We start from the raw sequence: 23,217 nt of genomic DNA, 5'->3' as shown, positions 1-23,217 counted from the left end.
AGCTTAGAGTGCAGTGGCGTACAGTGCAGTGTTGCAGAGTGGCAGAGAGTGGAGTTGTGCAGATTAGATTGGTGTTGCCTAGACTGGAGTGTTATGGCGTGCAGACGAGCAGAGCGCAGTGGTGTAGAGAGGTGCAAAGTGCAGTGGCTTAGAGAAGAGTAGTACAGAGTAGAGTAGAGAGGCATAGTGTGAAGTAGCATAGAGAGCAGTGGTATAATGTGGAGTGGTTCCGAATGGAGAAGAGAACAGTGGCATGGAGTGGAGTAAAGTAGAGTGACACAGAGTAGGGTGCAGTGGCGTGTAGTGGTTCAGAGCAGAGTGGAGTGCAGTATGAATGATATGCTAACACACTGCCATTACAGACAACACATTTCTGATTGGAATGACCATTACATTTGCACAGATATACAGTTTTTCAAATCAAACTATATTGTGCACAGACGATGATGTGTGGAAATTGCATTACCTAATGCAATGATTTGTTTTAATCGTGTAAAGGTATTTGTTTCCAGCACAGGTTCAGAATTAACAAAAATGTGCTTGATTTGTACTTCTAATTCTGATATATTCTGAAGTCTATTTAAATGTTGTCAAGTGATAGAAAAAACTCTTTCCTAACCCCAGTATCCAGCAAGATTGTTGCATAAATCCTCTCACTTTGAAGTCAGAGAAAGGAAAGGAAACACTAAGTTCCCACCGAAGACAGACCCTGACATTTGACTTTGTTCTTTGAATGCACAGCAAATATGATAAGATAAGAACAAGATTTACAGGCCTGTTTACAAAAAGGGAGCACTCGGCAGGATACTGTAAATAAGGTTTTGGCAAGGGAAGGGACAAATTCAAGCTGCATAGCCTAAAACAAATAAAGCCAGCAAATTGAAAGCAATAAATTGTGAGTTACAAACCACAATGCCAATGGCAAGCAATGGGCAGAATGCATTCACAAGGAAGCACTATGAATTTACTTAAAGTGACAGCTGTGGGATACTTTGTGGGGAAAGTCCAGTATTTTAGTCCATATCTTGCAGAGGTTTGGCTACATCAATCACCCAGGTAGTATGACAAGAAGACCTGGAGTGGTTTCCATGTTGCAGGATAGGTCTGTACACCCATTCTATCAGTTTGCCACCATTTCCTATGGTACAGAGCTTCTGGCACACCTCTTGTAGGGTTAGTGCTAGGTAGAAGACATGAAATAGGGCATTTAATGATTATTTAAGGTGGTTGTAAGTAAGAAGTTGACCGGGGTGAAGATGGTAGTCTGCCACAACGGTTTGGAAATTTAGTAGCTCACTGTTCAGAAAGAAAGTCCCCAATTTTAAGACACCTGCAACATGCCACTGATGGAGTTGCTCTGAGCACAGCCATCCTGTGGGAGTGGGAAGGCTTAGCAAAGGTAGTGCAGGAGCATAGGGTTTCTTCGTGTCAGTGAGTTTACAGGTTCTGGCAAGGCAAGAGAAAGCCGTGCATGATAACCCTGAATGGTGATCCGTAGAATGGTCAGTAGGAAACAATGAACAGTGCATTAAGCCTTCCTTAAAAGTCTTTACTGGTAAACCCCATCTCATGCAGGGAGGTGGGCAGAAAGCCAGCGAGCCACCCATTGGACATCTGCAGCTGAATAAAAGCATTCTAAGTCCAGAAGATCTAATCCACCCGCAGTCACAGTTAGCTTTAGAGTGGAAAGAGCTCCCGATGGCGCCACAGCGACCATATCAGATGTGTGGCCTGTCTGGAGAAGGAATGAAGGACGAGCAGGGGAAGGTTTGCAAAATAATACTATCATTGGGGCAGCACACCATCTTCGCTAGTGCCACATGGCCTCTGCAGAAAGCAGAAGAGAAGACCAAAAAGCAAACTGGGCTTGGAGGGACCGTTCGCTCTGCCGAGATTTTCATCCTGGAAATCAGTGTAAGAATGGTAGATATTAATCACTAGGTATCAAAAGGTAACTGGTTCCCAGTTCAATCTGAGATCTAATTGTGTATGAAGGCGAAAACAGTGCCATATGTTAAAGAAACACTAATTAAATTTTAAAATTTGTAAATTTTGTTTGTGCAATTTACATCCCAAATATTTTGAAGATTCTATGTGTACTTGACACTTAGGGATAACCCAGATCTCTAGTTTGGCTTTTGCTCAATTTCAAAACCATATAAAGACATGGACTAAGCGGGCAATTGCCTTGCACAACCTTGCAAGGTGTCTGGCCCCTGCTCACCCTTCACAAGCACTAACAGCAAACCATTGCACCAGAAGAGTTTGCCAAGGTGGATGGGTGTTGATTGTTCAACCACTTGACAGTGCCCCTTCTGTTTCGCTCCTGTGTGCAGACAACTCCCCAGGTACCCAATACCTTCAAATAGTCTTGGTGGACCCATCTTGTCTGATTTTAGGAATTGTCCCACCTTGTTCTTCTCTTCTTTATTCATCCAATTGTTAGCAACCCTTTGAATTACTTGCCGTGGATCTCCCACTTGATCTCGATTTCATCCTACTCTTTTATTATCTTTGATTGGTAGTCCGGGCTCCCATTTCTGAGATAAATGTAGAGTCCCAAACATACACTCTAGTGCAGTGAGACTACAGACAAGTTATGGGTACATCACATCCTGTCATTAGGTGTGAAACTGTCACCAACACCATCTGCCCTGCCTCTTTAAAAAAAATTAGTTTGTTTCCCAAAATGTTTCCCAAACTGTTTGCCAGGGGTTTTGAAATGTTCAGAAACATAATCAAAATTTTGCTGTAGATTTCGGTAGGGGTGATGTCCTTGCAGTGAAGGGTATTAATTTACTACTGAACAAGGACGTAATGTGACACCTGAATGTAGCACACCAGAAGGCAATCACAAAAGGTCCACAGTGAATAAATAGTGCTATGTTAAAAAAGAGTACATGAATGCACTGACAACATAGTGAGGCATGGCCTGTCTTGCGTGTGTCTGTAAAACTGACGTTTGTTCTTGAATTTTTGTCCTGAATTTTGACCCTTTGTCCTGAATTTTTGTCCTGAATTTTGACCCTTTGTCCTGAATTTTTTACAGTCCTGTCCAGAATTTGCCTCAATGCCAGGTGGTCACCCTACCGGCACATCTTGCTGATCTACGCTGCGGTGCGCCTTGATGAGTGTGCCTAGCGTAGACCAGGATTACGCACCCAGATACCAAGCTGCACAGTTCCCAGTGCAGGCGTGAGCGTGCGCCTGTGATGAGAACACTATACTAGAGAGAGGCAGACCCGCTGTCTGAAATACTGGGCCGCCTTTCACTGCAGGTGGTGGACCCAGCTTCAGTTCCAAGGTGGTGGTGGGATCCCTCCGCAGGTGTCTGCTGTATGTGACTGCCCCTGCTTCCTGTGGGGTGCCTAGGGGGGTCCATAAGGCTCCCATACTCTTCTTGAGGGAGTACTGAATGTGGGTGACCTTGTATGTGGTATAGAGTCAATACACCTTCTGATGGCATCGTTGCACTTGGCACTCGCATCTGTAATAGGGCGTCCACACATGTGTAAAGGCATTCACTCGGTTACCTGGATCCGCACGCCCATGCAAACGAGGTAACACCCACCCCTTGATATTACGAGGCCAGAGATTTTCTGCTCTCCGATCCATATGACAGGAAGCACCTCACAAGCATTTGCAGCTCCTATTGTAATACCGTAGTGCCCCCGGGGCACTCCAAAGCAGGCTCATGTTCTTGCTTGTTAGCCAGGCCCTACAAATAGTGTGGTCCCAGGTTATTTGCTATTGCTTATCTGCATACAGTTGACATATGCTGATCTTTTTTAATTTAAATTATTTACAACATTAAGTATAATATCCGTTTTCCCATTCTTTCTCTAGATTATTTTTGTATTTGTGCTCCCTTCACTTTCAGAGAATCCAGTAAGGTCAGGGTGAGTACTCTTTTTATTCTGGTTGATACACTTGTCTGTCCATGACTTCAATTATCCATGGGAATATCGAATCTCTGCTGTATGCTGCCAAGTGAAGGAGGGGGGGGGGGCGGGGTGTTCATTGATCACTGGCTATAACATTAAAAAGCTGCATGATATTTACCTATTCTTGAATTCTTAATGGACCGTGAACGCTATGAATTGTGGGTGTTTTTCAAACGTAATTGAAATTCCTCTTGTTTGGTTGAAAAAATTACAATTAAAGTAGCAGTACTACATTAGAATTCACTGCTCTGGGTTCTAGCAACAGGTGGCCATCTTTCAGTAACTATCCCCATCTGGAGATACACTGTTTTTTGTGCATGTCTTGTGAGGTTAATATTTGTGATTAAAAGAGTTCCTTCAGACAGCTCTTAACGTGTTAGCCTCATCCTAGTCCCTATTGCACTGCACTCGGACTGGATGTCACAACAAGCATTGGCAAGCCAATGGGTCCTGCCTTTGAGACCTGTTGTCGTTGTCAGTGGTTTCAATGGTCCCCCATGCCCTGCATCATTGATAAATAAGAAAATAAAGCTCATACCCGGCCAGCGGCATCATTTTGTAGGCTAACGCACCACACATGCATGCAAGATGACACAGCTGCTGTTTTTTTATTTTTTTATTTGCTGATCCAGTTTGGATCGTCAGATAAAAAGAAAAATGCACATGAGGGTTTCTTTGAAGGATGGGTGGAGGAGAGCAAGATGAAGGGCATGGATAGGGCAACATGGAGGGTGTGGGTGGGGAAGCAATGCAGGTGTTGGGATGGAGAAGCTACAGGTGACAGAGAAGGCAGGCCTGAGGGAAGCAACACGCAGGGTGTGGGGGACAAAAGCAACACAGAGGGCAGGGTGGGGAGGAGAAGCAACGAGCTGCAGAAGAGGAGGGTGCTGGTGGAGAAAGCAACAAGGATGGCACAGGATGGAAACAACACAGAGGGCAGGATAAAAAGGAGAAGCAACGGGTGACAGAGAAGGAGGTCGCAGTTGGGAGGAAGCAACATGGTGGGCAAGGGAGACAGAAGAAGGAGTACAGAGGCGAGAGAGTAACACTGAGCGGTGGCAGAAGCACATATTGAGAAAGTAACAGGGAGGACATTGGACTAACAGCAACATGAAGTGGGTGGGGAAAAGCACTAAAGTGACTGAGTAACAAGGACTATAGTGGAAAAGAGGTTTTTGAGGGAAACAGCTGGAAAACCCATGCACTCCTTTGGAGTAGTTAACAAAAAAGAAACAGTGTAGCACATGAAAAGTAGGCCAGGGGAAGCCTAGAAGGCAGACAGTCAAAAGAGATGGTAAAGAGGCTGTGCTCCATGATCGGGACAAACACAAAGTTGACAAGCTGGGACACAAATAAGAAGCAGGCAAATAAGAGTTACAGGAAAGCCAACCAATGGTAAGCGGTGGGCAGGACACAAGCCTCTGCATGTATTTGCAAGCCCACAATATATATTTCACAAGCAGACAGCTGCGTTGTTGGGTAGGCTCAGCCTAAAAAGAAATTGGTTTCTGCAGTGGCTGTTTGGAGGGGCAGTATTTTGGGATTCTTGTGCTAGTTGATATGTCTTGTGTTGGGCAAGGCTGTTACCTCTCTATGAGAAGGGTGAAAGGGCAGCAGCTGCATTTTCATCCATGTCCCACTTCTCATTACATGGATTCCCATTCTTTTATTAGGCCCCTTTGAGCATACATTTCCGCTCTCAATCAGCATCTTTGAGAATGTGTGCTCTACCGCTCTGGTAGCAAATCCACTCTTACCTAAGCTCCAGGAATGCCAATCATCTTGATAATAGTCTATGACTTTCTTAAAGGAACACCATACAGCCCATAGGTATTTCACAAGTGCTTTATTATTTGTATTTAATTCATTTTTGCCTTAATGCTCACGTTTGCGGCTGTGTGTATTTTTTGCAACACTGCAGCCCCAAAAAAAGGCATCCTCAAAGCTATGCTGTCAGTTTTTCTTACATATTAAAGAATATTTCAATTTTATTGTCCTACTTAAAAGTCTAAGGTAACTTCAATAATATCAAAACATGCTGTTTATATGTACGGCAACGAGTTCTACAGTAGATGCATTCATCCTTTCAGCAACAGTAACTGACTTGCTTATGAACAATGTTTGCTTGGGTGATACTATTCCTATTGTACGTTAATGTTTGTAGATACCAAGGGCGACCCTTGATTCACTAGGAAGAAACGGAGTTTGAAGTAACCTTTCAGTGGAGCAACGAAGGAAATATGTATTATTTTAATGCTAAAACAATTGCATTATGTAGATTTGAGTAACAAAAGAAACATATTTGCCGAAATTAAGAGACTTAACTGTAAAACGTAAAAGTATTGACAGAGGGGGAAAAGGAGATTGAAAGGCTGAGAAATATAGTGCATATGGTACAAAGACAGAATTTACACGTTGGATTGATCTAATCACAGAAAAGAACACAAAATCCAGGTTTCAACGGCGTTAAAATAGTTCAATAAATTTGTAAAAGGGAACAGTAGTTGTGCGTCCTGAGCATAGGATTGCGTGGTAAAATGAAATAAGTTGATGAAAGAAGCAAGCAGGGTGGCCTTCAGGAAAAGAGATGACCCAGAAACGATGCTTGTGAAATACCACAAGGATGGCGAGAGGTTTCATGCCAGGGAAAGAAGTGTGTGGCTCGATAAGAATGAAACCACCCCCATATGACCTGAGAAGCAGAAAAGATGAGGGCAGGCAGAATCTGCAGGCAGAGAGAAGAACTTTTAATGTTGTGAAAGTCAGGGCCTACCCCTTTCAATATATTGGCTGAAAAACTGTGAAGGGGAGGAGTATGGAATTTTATTGCGGAAAGGAGGCTTGAGACTGATTTCAGTGGGCAGATTTCAGAGGTGAACGACTAGCGAAAACTAAGGCCAGGTTTAAGAAGCACCAGCGCCACATTAGTGTCATTTTTTTACGCTTACGTGGCGGTAGGCTTCAAAAATCATCATGCCATATTTACAAAGTGGCGCAATGCATACTTTGCAACCCTTTGTGTCGCATTATGCATGAGCCATGCACAATGTATGCCAAGGGGGCATTCACCCATTAGAGGGGCCCCAATAATTGTGCAATGGAATCTCAGAGATTCCATTGCGCCATTTTTTGTGGCTACTTTTAACGCCATCTTAGAGCAGGCGTTAATAGGGGCACACCAATGGTTACAATGGGTCCCTATGTACTGTTCAGGTTTAGCGCTAAAATTATGTCGTTAACCCTGAACAGTACATCAATAGCATCAAAATGTTGACGCTATTGCCCCTACCCTGTGCCATGATGCGCTGTGTTTTAAATGCAGCACACACATGGTGGCGATGGGGGGCGCTAAGGTGCGCATGAAAAGTGGCGCCACTTTTCTTAAATCTGCCCCTAAATTTTGTCCATGCCACCAGACTATTCATTCACTTATTCCTACTCTAGCGCCACTGGGGGTTGAACTATTGAACTGGTATCACGAGGTAGCGGCACAAGCTGGAAGATACGCTTAACATCTTCTGCCTCCACAAAACAGAGCGTACATTAAAGTATATCATACTGCTGTTCCCCTACCTGTAAACATGGTTCATTGATCCCATTCTGTACCTTCTGTGCTGTGGTGCGTATAGTGCCAATTTTCTCTTGAACTGTTGAGCTCTATACAAAATGTATTGGTACTCAGTTTACTACCTCAGCCGGCTTGAGAAATGGAAGCCTTTCCAATATTCATGCTCATAACGTGGAGGTCACAGCAGATGTCTGCAGCGAGCATTTAACTCGCTGCATTATCCTTGCAGGTACCAGAGACAATCCCTTGTTTTATGATCATGAGTGCAAATTGAGCCCCCTTCTCTGTGCACATGCATCACGTGGCTGCATATGCTACAAGACCCGCCAGAGCGCGTGAGAGCCTAGACACTAAGGTGTGCATGTGCAGGAACATACTATGGCACTTATATATGTGCTGCAGATTCATTCCCCTTCCTTCTATGTGGTTCACGTGATGGTAGTTGGTGCCGGCCAAACTCCCTTCATCCTTGCATGCTGAGCACTTTATGCAGAAGCAGAAGCAAGATTCTGCTCTGTGCATTTGGTGCGGGGGTGAATGTATATGTGCCTGCCTGTTTGTAGGACTCCACTTTCTACGTCATGCTCACACTGCACGTTTCCGAGTGCTCTGAATAGGCAGTAAGGTTTAGTGTTGGCGCTATATATAACATATAATCAATATAACAAGCATTGCATGAGAGCAGCTGTCTGGTTCCAGCCACCATTGGAGAAATGGGCACCACTTCCTATTGAGAGGAGACTCCCCACCGAAGCTTCCAGTTATTGGGTGTCGACAGTAATATTTGGGTAGACACGATGTGCACAAAGAGGCTATTAGAGAACACGACTGGACTGCTGTGCGCGTTTGACTGCGTTTTGTGCTGAAACAGACGCGACCATCAAGCTAGGCTGCTCCAGGGAAAAATAAAAGCTGTCAAAGTCTCTGATTTTGCTGCTGGCAGCAGAGCATTTGCGCGCGTTTTGTATTTATTTCATGATGGTGCCGCGGACGGCTTTGCAAAAAATAGCACGCATAAGGACTTGGGAATGATGTAAACAGGTCAGATGGGATTTTTGAAAGAAGCACAGCACAGTATTAAAGCTGACACCCTCCGCCATAAATTGATGCGCACTTTGGCTTTGATGCCGATATTTTGTTCCTGTTTTCAGTATGAATTAATAATGAATGTCTACGGGGCTCTGCAGTCCTCAGTCTCCCGCCTTTGCTATATATATTTTTTTGCTTATTTCTCTCTCGCGCGCGCGTACTCGAGGCCATTGCCTTGAGCAAGGCTTCGTTGTAGCCTCAAACTCTGACAGAGAGGGGGTCGGAGGACACCTGAGCTCAGGTCCTCCAGGGATCCTCTTTCTGTGACGGTTCATGTATATGTTAGCTGCCTGCACCGTGAGTGGCAGAAGGAAGCAAGTTTGCTTATTTTCTCATCCTTTGGGACTTCACAGCACCTGGCCAGGTCTCCAGACCTCTTTGGGAAGGAGTGAACAACAAAATAACTCGTTTTCTGTGTGTGTAAAAGGTCGCTTTATTGGAACAGGTGCCCCTAACAAATTCCCCACCTAGGCCTTTGTCTCACAAAACTAAAGCCTCACTAGACATAGAATAAACCTATCCAACATCCCTCTGCCTCCCCTATGCCCCCTCCCCCTCCCTACTCTCATCCTGGCTTTTCTTTACCCTCTCGTCTACTTAATTTTCCCGGTCCTACCCGCTTCTTTTGAACCTGTCCGCTAATGAGCAGTTTCCTGCTTGTCCATCTCCAACTAATGCTCCTTCCCCTATAATACCTGAATTGCCCTGCCATCTCCGTCCTCCACCCGAGCTTTTATTACCTGCCCTGCAGCTGTCACCGCCGCGGTACTCACCTGTCCAAAGCGACAACCTAAACCCCGTACCACACGCACCTGCTCCAGAAAGTCGGCCTATCAAGGGAGGGGGTGGGGAAACCGGCACCCAACTCTGTCGAGCTCCGGCCACCAGGTCACCTTCTACAAAATGGTGACCTGGACCGCAAAATGTCCGTTTATATTAGAACACCCACCCACCCAAAATTGGCACCCTGGACGCCCAACCGCATCGCGGGCCGTACCACCCTTCCCAATAAACCCCGGGGGGAACTCCTCGTTCCTCCTCCTCCCCTCGGGACCCCATGACAGGGCCGCTCGCTGAACTACGTAGTGACATCCTGCCACGGCCACGAGCAAAGGAAATCATTAATGAAACTCAGGCGGGAAACTGCCAAGAAAATGCAAAGTCTGCACCACAAAACTAACGAAGATCGACACGGAAGTCTAGGATCTCATTGAGGGCGGGGCAGTAAAGTGGTGTAAGTCTAATATTACGTAAGTGTCTGCAAAACCTCGGGCTTCCCGCCCATTTCAGAGGTCGGAGGTAGGATGTGACGCTGTTTCTGGTTCTGCTGTTGGAAACTCTCGGTCCTTCTCACAACCACCTGTGAGAATGTCATCAGAAGGGGCTGCCCTGTTTAGAGTGACCCCCCGAAAGCTATTCCCATTGTCCCTTTCTTGTCCACGACTGCCACGTACAGCCTGCAGGTCCCAGACAAGAGAAATAATAAGGTGACGCCCACACGCTGGGAGAAAACTCTCATTAACTCAGGGGTACCTATTTTTTATTTTTATTTTTGAAGAATAATCCAGTTCATGAATTTGTGTTCGAAGAAAATATAAAAGTGTCAACTGTCTTCCCTGCTGCTTGCCGCCTGGTCTGGCTGTCACTCTGTTGTTTCACCAAAGCATCAGCCGACGTGCCTGACTTCATGGTATACTTTACATCTGGCAGGACAACAGAGGCTTGACCGACAGAAGCTATGTCTCTGATGCCTGCACTGTTTGGTGACTGACTCACCAAAGCAGGGTCGTAGGGAACACCACAACTAAGCAGCTTAGCAAGGGGTTCCACTGATTGGTGAAATGGTCCCACTTAACATTTAGTTGTTTATAGTTGTTTATGGGCCTCCTCTGTCTGCACATCTGGAAATAAAGTGCTCATAAATAATACTGTCAATAGAAGATGGAGGGGTGGGGGAGTCAGGCAGACACGCAGAGCAAAGGAGAGAGAGAAAGAAAAAAGATGAAACTATGAAAGCACAGAGGTACAAATATAAAAAAAAGAAGCGTGAGAGGAAATAAAAAATAAAGATGTAATGATGAAAGACAAAAAGATGGGTAGATAGGCGGAATGAAAGCATGGGAGGAGAAAAATTATGACTGGAAGAAAGGTAAAAGGCAATAAGGAAGAAAAGGTGAAAAGTAGGATGAAAGGTAAAAAGATGGATAGATGGAAATGTGAGAGGATGGATGAAGGAACAGAATGATTGTTTAGGTTCCCATGTGAATGAGTGGAAGAATGATGAAACATTTACATCACTTTGGTTGGTAGAGATGCGTGTTCTGCATGAATGTGAAGACCCTCTGGTTTTGGAAATGCTTTAGGATAGTAATGTGGGGGGGAGTCAATGCTAAGACAAATGTTGATTTTTGTGTGCCTACACTTAGAGAGATTTGTTACTTTGAGTTGGTCACACTACAAAAAGATTTATTACAAATGGAATTCCACAAAGACTCCCTAACCCTGAAAATCTGGGAGTGATAGCAGGCGGTAGAAATTGTTTGAGAGTGAAGTAAAGTAGATGTCCTTTTTGGAACCTTAAAAATGCATCTGAAATGGCTGAGAAAGGTGAATGGCAGTGTTGTTTCCTGTGGAGCCTGCGAGGCCACATGCGGCAAAGAGGGATACCCTGAACCAGCCCAGGTATAGAGAGTCGTTCCCAAACTGGACGTTAGAGGATTAGAAACCACGGGGTACAATTGGGGTGGAGACAGAGGACCTAGTACCGTAAAGAGTATCAGATTGATTTAAACTATATGTCTTTTATTTATCTGTTACATTACCTCTTTTATTGGGTACAGGCTTCTTCTGGCAAGTTGTGTTTGTGATTACTTTCAAAATAATAAAAATAAAACAGAAAATCAACTTTAAATTGGTCACAAAGGGATAAAGAGGCGTGAATGTTTCATACTGTCTGAGGTCTAACATGATGGAATTAGTTGTTGCACTTCAGACTACAATAGAACATTAAATCCAGATGCACCATGGGGTTTCATATCAGTTCAGTGTTTATTGGTACTGGTAGGCCAAGTTTCATAAAAGTGGAGCATCTCTCTGGGGAAGGAGATGGGAGCCCCGCAGCCATTTGCAGAAAGAACATTGTTCGGCAACAATTTTATGTGGGAAGGAATTTTGTTGTTTTGTCAATAGCGTATTCTGGATATTAGTGAATTATGAGGGGAAATGCTGAAATATGTTATTCTGTGCCTTGTCCAGCATCATATAATTACCGATTTGCGACATGAACTGCTGATTTCAGCAAAACAAAATATCTCCAGTACAAATTACAAAAGCTCCGCCCATTTTCCAAATATCATAACAGAATGAATTATGGCTTTTTTTATTCAAACCGCTTGTTATTCATTTTCATACCTATTACGTTAATTTCCATCTCTTTCCTTGTCAACTGATAAAAGCCTGCAACATTATTTAACAAGGATCCAACCAATGTCAAGACCCACATTTCACAATAGGGTTTTGAATAACCTTCCTGTTCCCCCTACTCCAGATCATCCAAAACCCAGGTCTACTGTGTCACAAAAGGACCATCCACTCCTTTTACCCATCAAGGGCAAGTATGTGGCTAAAAGTCAGGTTGGGCAAAATAACACTAATTTTCGTTTCTTTCTGTTAAAGGAATACCAAACCTCTATGAATTTTCTCACGGTGTCATTGTGTATGAAATAATTTTATATGAAGAGTATTGTTCTCTTTCATAACTATAGTGAATACAGACGTTTCAAAGACTCATCCATTACTAAAGTCAATGGATCAGGTAAAGTCACTTCTCCAGTATGTTTGGCGTCTGTCCCCTGAATACTGTTCTTTTGTGACCTGACCAGCAAATATATAGCTTGTTTTTCTTTCTCCACAACCATTACAGCAAACTTCTCATCAATCTGTCATATCAATTTGCTTTATATAAACTTTGATGGGTGAGTGGGGGCACAAATGTATTTTGTCTCAGTGCTGTGTGTACCTCAATCCTTTATCGTCTGCCATTTCCAGTAGAATCATGTAGATTCTCAACAGTGGTGCCTTATGAAATTTTGTATTTTTGTATGTATTTATTTTTCTGCATTTTTATATAATGCAAACGTAGCCCACATGTTATACAAAACAGGGAGATTAAGTGATTTGACAGGAATCACAGAATGTTGAGCAATGCCAGAACTTGAACCTTGTTGCCCAGTTATTAAGTCTGAACTGTACAATCAAAGTTACAGAGAATAAAATTCAATAGTAGTCTGAGTCCAGGTTCACTGTAGATTTTCATTGTATGAGCTTGGGAAGGCTTCAGTTGAATTCACATCAGAGCTCTCTTTTGATAATTTTGACGAAGTGCAGATGGTTTGCTAGAGAGAGTTCCAGCATGTGAGGCCTTGTAGCCCTCATGCTTGACAACCTCATGATATCCAGTTGAACAATTGCCGCTGAATCAGAAGTGAGGTGGACAAATGGAGACCCAAGCATTTGTATAGTGAGGTGCCAGCTTTTCAGACAACTAAGGCTTTTGTTCTAGTAAGCCTTCTACACAACAGTAATACCATAAAAACAATTCCTAACTACAATAGTAATCAATGTTAGATTTTAATTTGTGTACGTTTATTTTCAAAAGCAACAAAGTGAGGGATGGAATGCTGAACAATGTCATACATTCACCCCCAGTACATAGATCTGGGCCTAAATCCATTGTTTTTTTGCTACCCACGCCATTCCAACTTGGACCCAGCCATATCCAAATCAGTCTTGACCGTGCTCCCTATGGGAATAGTCCAGCTCAAACTGCCAAGCCAGGTCCTCCCTGGACAGGAAACAAACATCCTGGGTCCGGTTTCGGGGTACCACTACTCACAGGAAATAGGCCCACAGGTCCCCTAACGCCTGCCCTGACCCAGTTGTTTAATAATGGTGCAAAGCAAGCTTTGCACCATTATTTGACCCCTCCTCCCCGTGCATGATTTTTGCACGGGGGGATAAACATGGTGCTAAGGCCATAGACTCATTTTTTGCACAGGAACACCTCCTTTGCATCTCATTGACGCAAAGTAGGTTTCCACGTCCAAAAAATGACTTTAACTTCATAAATTTGGAGCTAGACGGGTCTAGCGCTAAAGTATAAATATGGAGTTCGTTTTGCACCGAATTTGTGTAAACAAAAATGACACAAATTCGGCACAAAACAAGTATAAATATGCCCCAAATTTGCTCTACTTTCTGTCAAGTGGGTGTGTCATAGACATTCCCATGGAACCACCCATAGGTTTTTACACAAATCCGTATCTACTAATATTCATAGATAGGGATCAGCGCTAAAACCCTATGCATCCTCAAGGCAGGTTATTGAGGAGAAATGTTAAATGTTTTTATTTCTCATAATTTGTTACCAATTTTGTATATGTACTCCATTGTACGGCACACATAAAAACTGTGAAAAGCCTTAATGGACAGTTTTTATATAGGAAGGGTTTTTCCCTTTGGTTCAAAACCTATGCTTTAGAGGTCACACACCCTTGCATTATAGTGCAATGGTATGTGCATTGGTGCATGGGAGTGCTGGAGGATTGAAAAAATGCACCACATCTTAATAACTATGGTGGTTTATACCCTCTCTCCCTTTGATGACAGTAGCTTGGCTGCATTGAGTTAAATATTAGTAAATAGTTATCTAGACCTCAGTGTTTTCTTAATCAAATGAATGGAACTCATTTTTGAATGAAAGGCTGCATTAATTAACAGCCTTTCATTCTAGCTCAACTTCTGTCATTGGGGCGACAGTGGTAGACCCGAACGCGTATACCCTGAAGAATCAAGGGGCATATTTATACTCTGTTTGTACTGAATTAGCGTCATTTTTTTGTCTCTAATTCGGTGCAAAATGAACTCCATATTTATACTTTGGTGCTAGACCCGTCTAGCACCATATTTATGGAGTTGAAGTCATTTTTTGGAAGTGGAGACCTACCTTGCCCTAATGAGAAGCAAGGTAGGCGTTCCCTTGCAAAAAATGACTCTATGGCCTTAACGCCATATTTAGGGGCGTATTTATACTCTGGGGCATATTTATACTCTGTTTGCACTGAATTAGCGTCATTTTTTTTTTACTCTAATTCGGTGCAAAACTAACTCCATATTTATACTTTTGTGCTAGACCCGTCTCGCACCAAGGTCCTGATTTATACTTCTTTTGCATCGCATTAACGTAATTTTTTTACGCAAAAGTGGTGCAAACTTACAAAATATTGGCCCTTATTTATACTTTTTGGTGCAAAACTGCACTAACTCAGTTTTGCACCAAAAAGTTTAGCACCAGGTTGCACCATTTCTGTGCACCAGCCGGGCACCATATTTATGGAATGTTGCAAGTCGGTGCAAAGGGTAGGCTAGAGTAAAAAAAAATGACTTTAGTCGGGTGGGGCTGGCGGTATAGAAGAAGGAGGTTTAGCACCAAAAAATGACTTTAGGCAGGTTAGAGTAAAAAAAAATGAACCTAACCAGATTAGGGTCATTTTATGGTGCTAAACCTACCATGCCACATGACTCCTGCCCACCACCCCAATGGCCAGCACAGAGGACAAGGGTCTCCTGGGCATGGCCATTGCACCCATTGCAGGGCCCCCTATGGCACTTTCAAAAATAAAATGCATTCTTACCTGAACTTACCTGGGATGGGGTCCCCCATCCTCTGCAGTCCCTCTGGTGTGGGTGGGGGTGCCCCTGGGGCCTGGGGAGGGCACCTGTGGATTTATTCCATGGTTTTCCACCATGGAAATAGGCCCTCAGGTCCCCTAACACCTGCCCTGACACAGGCTTTACAAAATCGGGCAAAGCAAGCTTTGCACCATTTTTTGACCCCTCCTCCCTACCTTGCACCATTTTTGCATGGGAGTATAAATATGGCGTTAAGGCCATAGAGTCATTTTTTGCACGGGAACGCCTACCTTGCATCTCATTAAGGCAAGGTAGGTTTCCACTTCCAAAAAATGACTTTAACTCCATAAATTTGCCGCTAGACGGATCTAGCACCAAAGTATAAATATGGAGTTAGTTTTGCACTGAATTAGAGTTAAAAAAATGACGCTAATTCAGTGCAGAGTATAAATATGCCCCTTAGCGTCTAATCTGGTTAGGGTCATTTATTTTGGCTCTAACCTGCCTAATGTCATTTTTGTTGACGCTAGCCTGCCCTTTGCACCGGCTTGCACCATTCCATAAATATGGTGGCCAGCTGTTGCTAAAAAATGCTGCAAGCCGGTGCAAAACTTTTTGGTGCAAAACTGCGTTAGTGCAGTTTTGCACCAAAAAGTGTAAATAAGGCCCTCAGGGGCGTATTTATACTCCGTTTGCGCCGAATTTGCGTCGTTTTTTTCTACGCAAATTCGACGCTAAACTAACACCAACTAACGCCATATTTATACTATGGCGTTAGAGGCGAATAGCGCCAAAGTTCCCGGAATGTGCGTCATTTTTTAGCGTGAACCCCTTCCTTGCGTTAATGATATGCAAGGGAGGCGTTCCCGTCTAAAAAATGACTCCCAGGCCTTTACGTGGTATTTATACTCCCGGGCAAAAGAGACGCCCGGGAGTGGGCGTGGCTAAAAACGGCGCATTTGCGCCGCTTTTTAACGCCTGGGTCAGGCATGGCGTTAAGGGACAAGTGGGCTCAAAATGAGCCCAGAGTGCCCTCCCCTGCCCCCAGGGACCCCCCCTGCCACCCTTGCCCACCCCAGGAGGACACCCAAGGCTGGAGGGACCCACCCCAGGGACATTCAGGTAAGTATTTTTTTATTTTTTTTTAATAATTTTTTTTGGCATAGGGGGGCCTGATTTGTGCCCCCCTACATGCCACTATGCCCAATGACCATGCCCAGGGGACAGAAGTCCCCTGGGCATGGCCATTGGGCAAGGGGGCATGACTCCTATCTTTACAATGATAGGAGTCATGTTGATGGGGGATGGGCGTCGAAAATAAATGGCGCAAGTCGGGTTACGACGATTTTTTCGACGTAACCTGACTTGCCCCATTTTAAGACGCCCATGCGCCATTTTCCCCCTACGCCGGCGCTGCCTGGTGTACGTGGTTTTTCTCGCGCACACCAGGCAGCGCCGGTCTGCTTGCGCCGGCTAACGCCATTCAATAAATACGGCGCCCGCATGGCGCTTCAGAATGGCGTTAGCCGGCGCAAAACTTTTTGACGCTAAACTGCGTTAGCGCAGTTTAGCGTCAAAAAGTATAAATATGGGCCTCAGACTTTTGTATTGTTTCTAGTCTTTGTCCGTGGGAGGTCACAGGGTCCCACCGTAGGAAAATACCCTAAATAAATAGAACACAGAATTACTCCTTGTTCGATTCCTCGCATCTTTCATGTCTGAGTGGCGCGGTCGCGCGGGGGAAGCAAGCGAAAATATTTCTTTATGTTGTTTTCACCAGACACCATAAAAGCCAGTATTGATCGAGCGCCTGATGTATTGAGGATGGCGCGAGCCGCCGCGCGCAGTGAGTCCCGGGAGTACAGTACATCCTGCAGCGGGAGATGCAGCATGACTGCCAGTGCGGCTGCCCCCCGCCCGAGGACGTAGGCCAGGGCGGCTTTTTAAATGGCCTGCCTCGAGCTCAACTTCACGAGAGCAGAGGGGAGGATGGAGACATGACATGACCGGTGGAACCTTGTTCACTTCGGGGGAGCCCTCTGCAGCTCTTTCAATCGTCACTTACGGTTGTACTTTGGCCTATGACATTAGTTGTCATTAACGCAGTCGTTACCCGTTTAACACTCATGTATGCAGCATTATGTTATAGAAAGAGCCCCAGTTCACAGATGCATCGACATTTGAGATAAAAAAGGAGAGACAGATAAATACTCATTTAGTAGCCGAAACGTAAAAAAGGGAAACCAGAAAAATTAGATCAATTGCGGCTTCTGCACTTAACCAAATTGTGTGATCTTAGGTAAATATTTTATTTTACACGAGCACCAACAAATACCTGAGTTCAGAATACCTGTACAAAAAAACTATTGTGTTTGAGTTGATAGACTATAGGATTGCTCTAGCTATGACAATCTGGGCCTATTACAGGGTTCACACGACGACTGTCTTGCATCTTGTTTACATAATGGCACTGTTGCCAGAGTTGGGCTGAAGCAAAAATGGTTGTATGTTCTCGTTTAAAAACTATCACTTTTAATAGGTTCTTCACAATGCAGTGCTGTAAAGCTTATTCTTATGCCTCAAGCATTTGCTGCGAGAAAAAGACACATATGGGAAAGACGGAAGAAGGAAAAACTAAAAAGCGTCATAAAGGGAGAAAGTAGAAAGTTGCAGAATGAGCTGAAGGGGTAGGGGTGGCCGTAAATGGATTGAAGAGGCCAGAGATGGCTTCAGGATTATGCTACCTCAGTATTCAGTGCTGGTAAATTTAATTACAGCAGCCTCGTGTTTAAGAGAAGGGCTTTGAGCACCGGCACCTCTTATTTACAAATTAAGCACTGAACAAAAGTAAGAGCTGGTCAGACCTGCCTTGAATCACGTTATTCTTTTGCATATTTCCTCGATAATACCTGCAAGCTCAGAGCACAGTGGAAAAGATTTGTAGCGTTACAAAGAGAGTGCATCAGAAGCTAAGACAAGGGAGAGTCAGCAGCAGTGAGAAATGCATAATTCATTAACAAACAGGATTTGGAGAACCCGCTGGTGATCGGAGATTTCAGTCTGACAGGGCTGTGGACGCGTTACCCCTCATTCAGAAAAAAATAACACCATCTACTCAAACCGCCTTTAACTGGACGTTAAAAAAATCAACTGCGTCAAACTGCAAATGTGCATGAGGTGCACCACTCTGTTCCCATCAATTGTACCAGCAGCAGCATCAGCAGGGTACTCGTCAGTCCAAATATTGGTATCTGCGGCAGCATGGGAAGTGTACCACTCAGTTCTCAAAACTGGTACCTGCTTATTACATGAAGGGTACTCGCCAGTCGCCAGTAATGAAGACTACTCAGCGGTCCCCCATATTGATATCTGTAGTACATATGATATGTACCCGTCAGCCCCCATATCGGGCACCACGTGAAGTGTAAGTAAGAGTAAGAGGATATTAGATGGCAGTGACAATTTCTTCTTTCAATTGTGGGACGGTGTTCACATTCAAGTGTGTCTCAGCTTCTTGGATGTCCACTTCGCTTTTTGGTACTGGTCTGTTCAAGATTTCTTTGATGTGCTCGACCCAGTGTGTTTCCTGCTCCTTCTTTGTTGTGAGTAGTCTTCACTTGCTTGTACATAATAGGGGTGTGGTATGATGCAGAAGATTTACCACTGACAATCTTCGTTATCCTGAAGATCTACTCCTGTTCTTCTCTACTGGCTGTCTCCTCTGCTTGGCTGGCAGAGTTATCCATGTGCATCCACTTGTCTGCTCTTATCATTCTTTTAACGGCTCTGTTTGCTCCTAAGTACTGTTGCTTGTACTTCTGTAGCTTCTGAGATCTGGTCTCCATGAATTTCTTTGTTGCTGTCCTCCTTTCTTGAATAGCTTGCCATGTGTTTTGTCTTAATCATTTTTTCTCCTTCCTTGTCTTGCTCTCCAGGTATGATTTCTTTTTTTTCCGGGTATTGAAAGGACCTGTTCCCATTTCTTGTTGATTCATCTGTAGCTGGCTTAGGCTGGCGTTCCTTTTGGGGCAGGTGTTGGATCCTGCTTTTGATTTGTAAGACAAATGCCTTCTTGGTCTTGGGGTCCTGTAAGTTAGCCACATCAAAGTGCTGCCATCCTGATGTTTTGTGTTCTGTTTTTCTGAGATTTAGGGCCTGATTTATACTTTTTAAGCACTGCATTTACGTCATTTTTTGACGCAAAAGCGGCACAAACTTACAAAATTCAATTATATTTTGTACGTTTGTGCCACTTTTACGTAAAAAAATGACGCAAATGCGGCACTAAAAAAGTATAAATCAGGCCCTCAGTTGCACAAGATCACTCATTAGATCTTGATCACTGCCGACATTTGCTCCCCCTTTCATCTGACATCTTGCAGTGAGCGTCTCCAGGCGCTGTTCATCTTTAGCAAAAATATTAATAAGAAGTAACAAACTCCCTCCCTGTATACCACTGTGCTTACTATGTCTGACAAAAAATATCCCTTTATGTAATCATCCAAATAACCCACTTGTCATTTTGTATCTGACACCACAGTGTTCTCACCCTGCGTGCCTGCGTAGATGTGCCTGTGTTTTTGCTGGAGTAGTGCCTCTGGGAAGTGTTGTACCAGTTGGGCAGCTGCTAATTGATTTGGCTACATAGCTAGGAGTATAACAAACAGTTACCAACTCATAAAGGTTAATGAACGACATACTACATGTCAACACTTGTAATTTACAGCACTCTAAAATGACAAAATCTCCTGCAACATTAACAGCCATAGGGTACTAACAATTCTGGTTTGTTGTCTTCTCTCAAACCTTCTATAGCAGAATTTTACCACATTTAACTACAACCTTTGCTTCTGTCCTCTTTGACTATAGTACTGTTGACTTCATGTTCAACGTATCCCGCCTCTCTCCACATTTTTATGGTGAATCAAACTCAGCTCTATGCCTAGTGGAAGTGACACTGTGTTTGTTGGGGCACACCATAAATGGCACCTGCTTAATTAGTCCCTTTTCTCCTGCAAGGTTGGCTTTCACTCATGTGGCGAGCCGGCATGCTAAGGTGTTGTTAGCTTCTTCCTTGTGCCCTTGCTGCTCAATAAAGTGGTTTAAGTAGATGCCAGTGACATTTGTACTCTTGGCCTATATGCCTGACTGTTGCCTACTGACCCCACCCTTATCTCTTGCTGATGTCATCGTCAACAGATACCTTTGCTGACTGTGTGAGGTTAGTGAAAGCAAAGAACTATGTCCCAAGGTTGGGCACCTAGGGTCATAGGGAGCCGTTCCTGGGGGGTGCCAGTCCCCAGAGCCATAAATGTTGTCCCACTCTATTAAAATTGCACAGGCTGTCTGCGGTTAGGTGGTGGTTCCTGGGGCTGAAAATGGCACAGGAGGGGGAGCGCATGGTACCCTCTCCTTGTCAAAATCGACCTGGCCCTGTGAAGGTCCCACAGGCCTAAAAGGGCCCGGGGCGGGGGTCTGAGCAGCTCCTCTCCCCCTTAATGTATATTGGCCTGCCCCAAGGAAGTGGCTTTCCTCAGGGCTGAAATCAGCCAGGAGGCGAGGGGCCACATGTGCACCCTCCCCATAATACTTCCATCAATTTGCCCCCAGGACCTACCCCACCCAAGGGCTAAAGTATAATTAAGCGTGGGAGACCGCGCTTGTTTTTCCTTTTTTTTAAATGTTTGCTGAGATTTGCAGATCCTATGTGAATTTCGCCGCACAATTTAAAAAAAATGCATTTTGGCCCGGGGTAGGGTCCCTAGGGTACCCCACTACCAGGCCCATTCTCTTCCTATTCCACTTTTTTGGGTTATTCAGCTGAGTCTGCGTCCCAGGATGGCAGCCAACACTTCCTGAATGAAGTGTTGGCAGCCAATTGGATATCAGCATGAATTCTCTCAGATCCGCAGAGGATCATCATCCCTAGATATACAAATTTATTTTTTCTTTAACAGCGCAAAAAACATTTAACATATTTACACCAGATTACAAAAAGAGATCTTTCTGCACTAAGATCTAGCTTTATGTAAAAACTGGTGTAACTCTATTCAGTGGTTCAGGCTATAGTTGTGTTCAAAATCCCTATGGGGAACTGCATGTGGAAAACGTGTTTTGAGATCCCCCCTTTTTCAAGACCCCGCTTTACGGATCACTCCACAACTTTCAGGACAGCAGCTGAAGTAATTAGCATACACGTTTTGAAAGTTTCATGAAGATTCATCAAATGGCGCCAAAGTTATTGGAAAATAAAAAAAAGCTTTGTCTATGAGAATTAGTTCCTCACTATAACGGCCTTCTGGCTATTGTTTCTCCAAAAACAAATGTTGTGCACTCCCGGAGTATGCTTTTACACCAATATTTTATTTCACCAAGAAAACAAACAAAACAAGACAGATGCGTTTCCGCTCTCGGCCTTTCTCAGTGTCATAGATGCCAGCAATTCATTCCCATTTAAATACTCAAAATTAATTGGCTGTGCACCTAACTTCAAAATCAACACAAAAGATGGACTGAAAGGAAGAGCTATCGCCTGATGGGCAGCCATTTTGAAATGTCACATCAATCACTGTTACATCTCATGAACAACATTAATTATTATTTACAATCACCCCAATTCATCATTCAGGGCATAGCAGCCAAAGTTACCTATTTTCTAACTATAACCTCCCTCTAACCTTTATTTTTAATTAAATATATTTTTTATATATATGTATTATCTATTGGCCGTCGCCAGTACTTAGTTATTGATAGGACCTAATTTCCAAAGGAAAAGTGTTTTTTGACTTGCCTATATATTTGCCACAGTTTGACGAATCTTCACAAGATTTTCCAAAATAAGTGCCCGCTAGAGTCCTGTTGTGCATAGAAAGTTTTGGGGTGATCTGTCAAGTGAGGGCTGAGAAAAAGGGGTTGGAAGTGTGTTTCTCATGTTAATACCCATAGTGTCTTTAGACACGCCTGTAGTCTGAACTCCTGGATGGAATTACACTGAATTTGGCAGAAAGATAGCTTATGGTCCAGAGATCACACTTTTTATTATTTGATGTAAATCCATTCGGTAATTTTAGTGAAATTAAAGGAAAACTAAATTTGTATATCTAGGGGCACAAACGCTTTGCAAATCCACTCACAGCAGAGTCACAAACCCTCGCACCACAACAAGGCCCTTATTGGCTGGCTGCAACCTGAGCAGAAAGTTGCGGCAGCCATTTTGTGTAATGAGGCACAGTTCCTGGGACCGAAAACAAATAAGAAAAGTGCAATAAGGGGTCACGGTGGAGGTACCCTGACCCCATGGGTGAGATATAGGTGTGTTTCAGGGTCATATAATGAGTTTAAAACAAAGGCATTTTTTTAACAATGTGAGATATTTGTGAATACTTTGCAACACTCAGCGCGGCCCCCATGTGTAACATTGTGACAAATTCACGAATGTCGCAAAAAAAAAGAGATTCACACATTCATAGACCCACTCAGACACTTGTGAACTCACTCACAGACCCACCCACTCAGACACTCCTGCACCCACTCACAGTCCCACTCAGACACTCATGCCTCCACTCACAGAACCACTCAGACACTCATGTCTCCACTCACAGACCATCAGACACTCATGTACCCACTCACAGACCTAGTCAGACACTCATACATCCACTCAAAGACCTACTCAGACTCTCCTGCACTCGATCACAGACCCACTCAGATACTTACGCACATACTTACAGCCTCACTCACACACTCATTCACCCACTCACACACCCACTCAGACGCTCATGGACCCACTCGCAGACCTACTCAGACACTCACGCACCCACTCACAGACCCACTCAGACACTTGTGCATCCACTCACAGACTTACTCACTCATGCACCCACTCACAGACCCACTCAGACTGTCGTGCCCTCACTGACAGACCCACTCAGA

The 23,217-nt window shown here is 44.1% G+C and overlaps 1 protein-coding gene across 5 annotated transcripts in view; it reads left to right on the top strand.

Annotated features, from left to right (window-relative positions):
* MAP2 (microtubule associated protein 2) overlaps window positions 1–23,217 on the top strand; it is an 805,405-nt gene that overhangs the window by 133,879 nt on the left and 648,309 nt on the right. For all 5 annotated transcript variants that reach the window (XM_069225688.1, XM_069225680.1, XM_069225684.1 and 2 more), the window contains exon 2: window positions 3,847–3,899. The gene's annotated coding sequence lies outside the window, so the exon portion shown is untranslated. The remainder of the gene's footprint in view (window positions 1–3,846; window positions 3,900–23,217) is intronic.

This window comes from Pleurodeles waltl, chromosome 3_1 (genome assembly GCF_031143425.1).
Source record: "Pleurodeles waltl isolate 20211129_DDA chromosome 3_1, aPleWal1.hap1.20221129, whole genome shotgun sequence".
NCBI classification, from domain to species: domain Eukaryota; kingdom Metazoa; phylum Chordata; class Amphibia; order Caudata; family Salamandridae; genus Pleurodeles; species Pleurodeles waltl.
The sequence above is the reverse complement of the archived record's forward strand: the minus strand, read 5'-3'. Positions and strand labels throughout refer to the sequence as shown.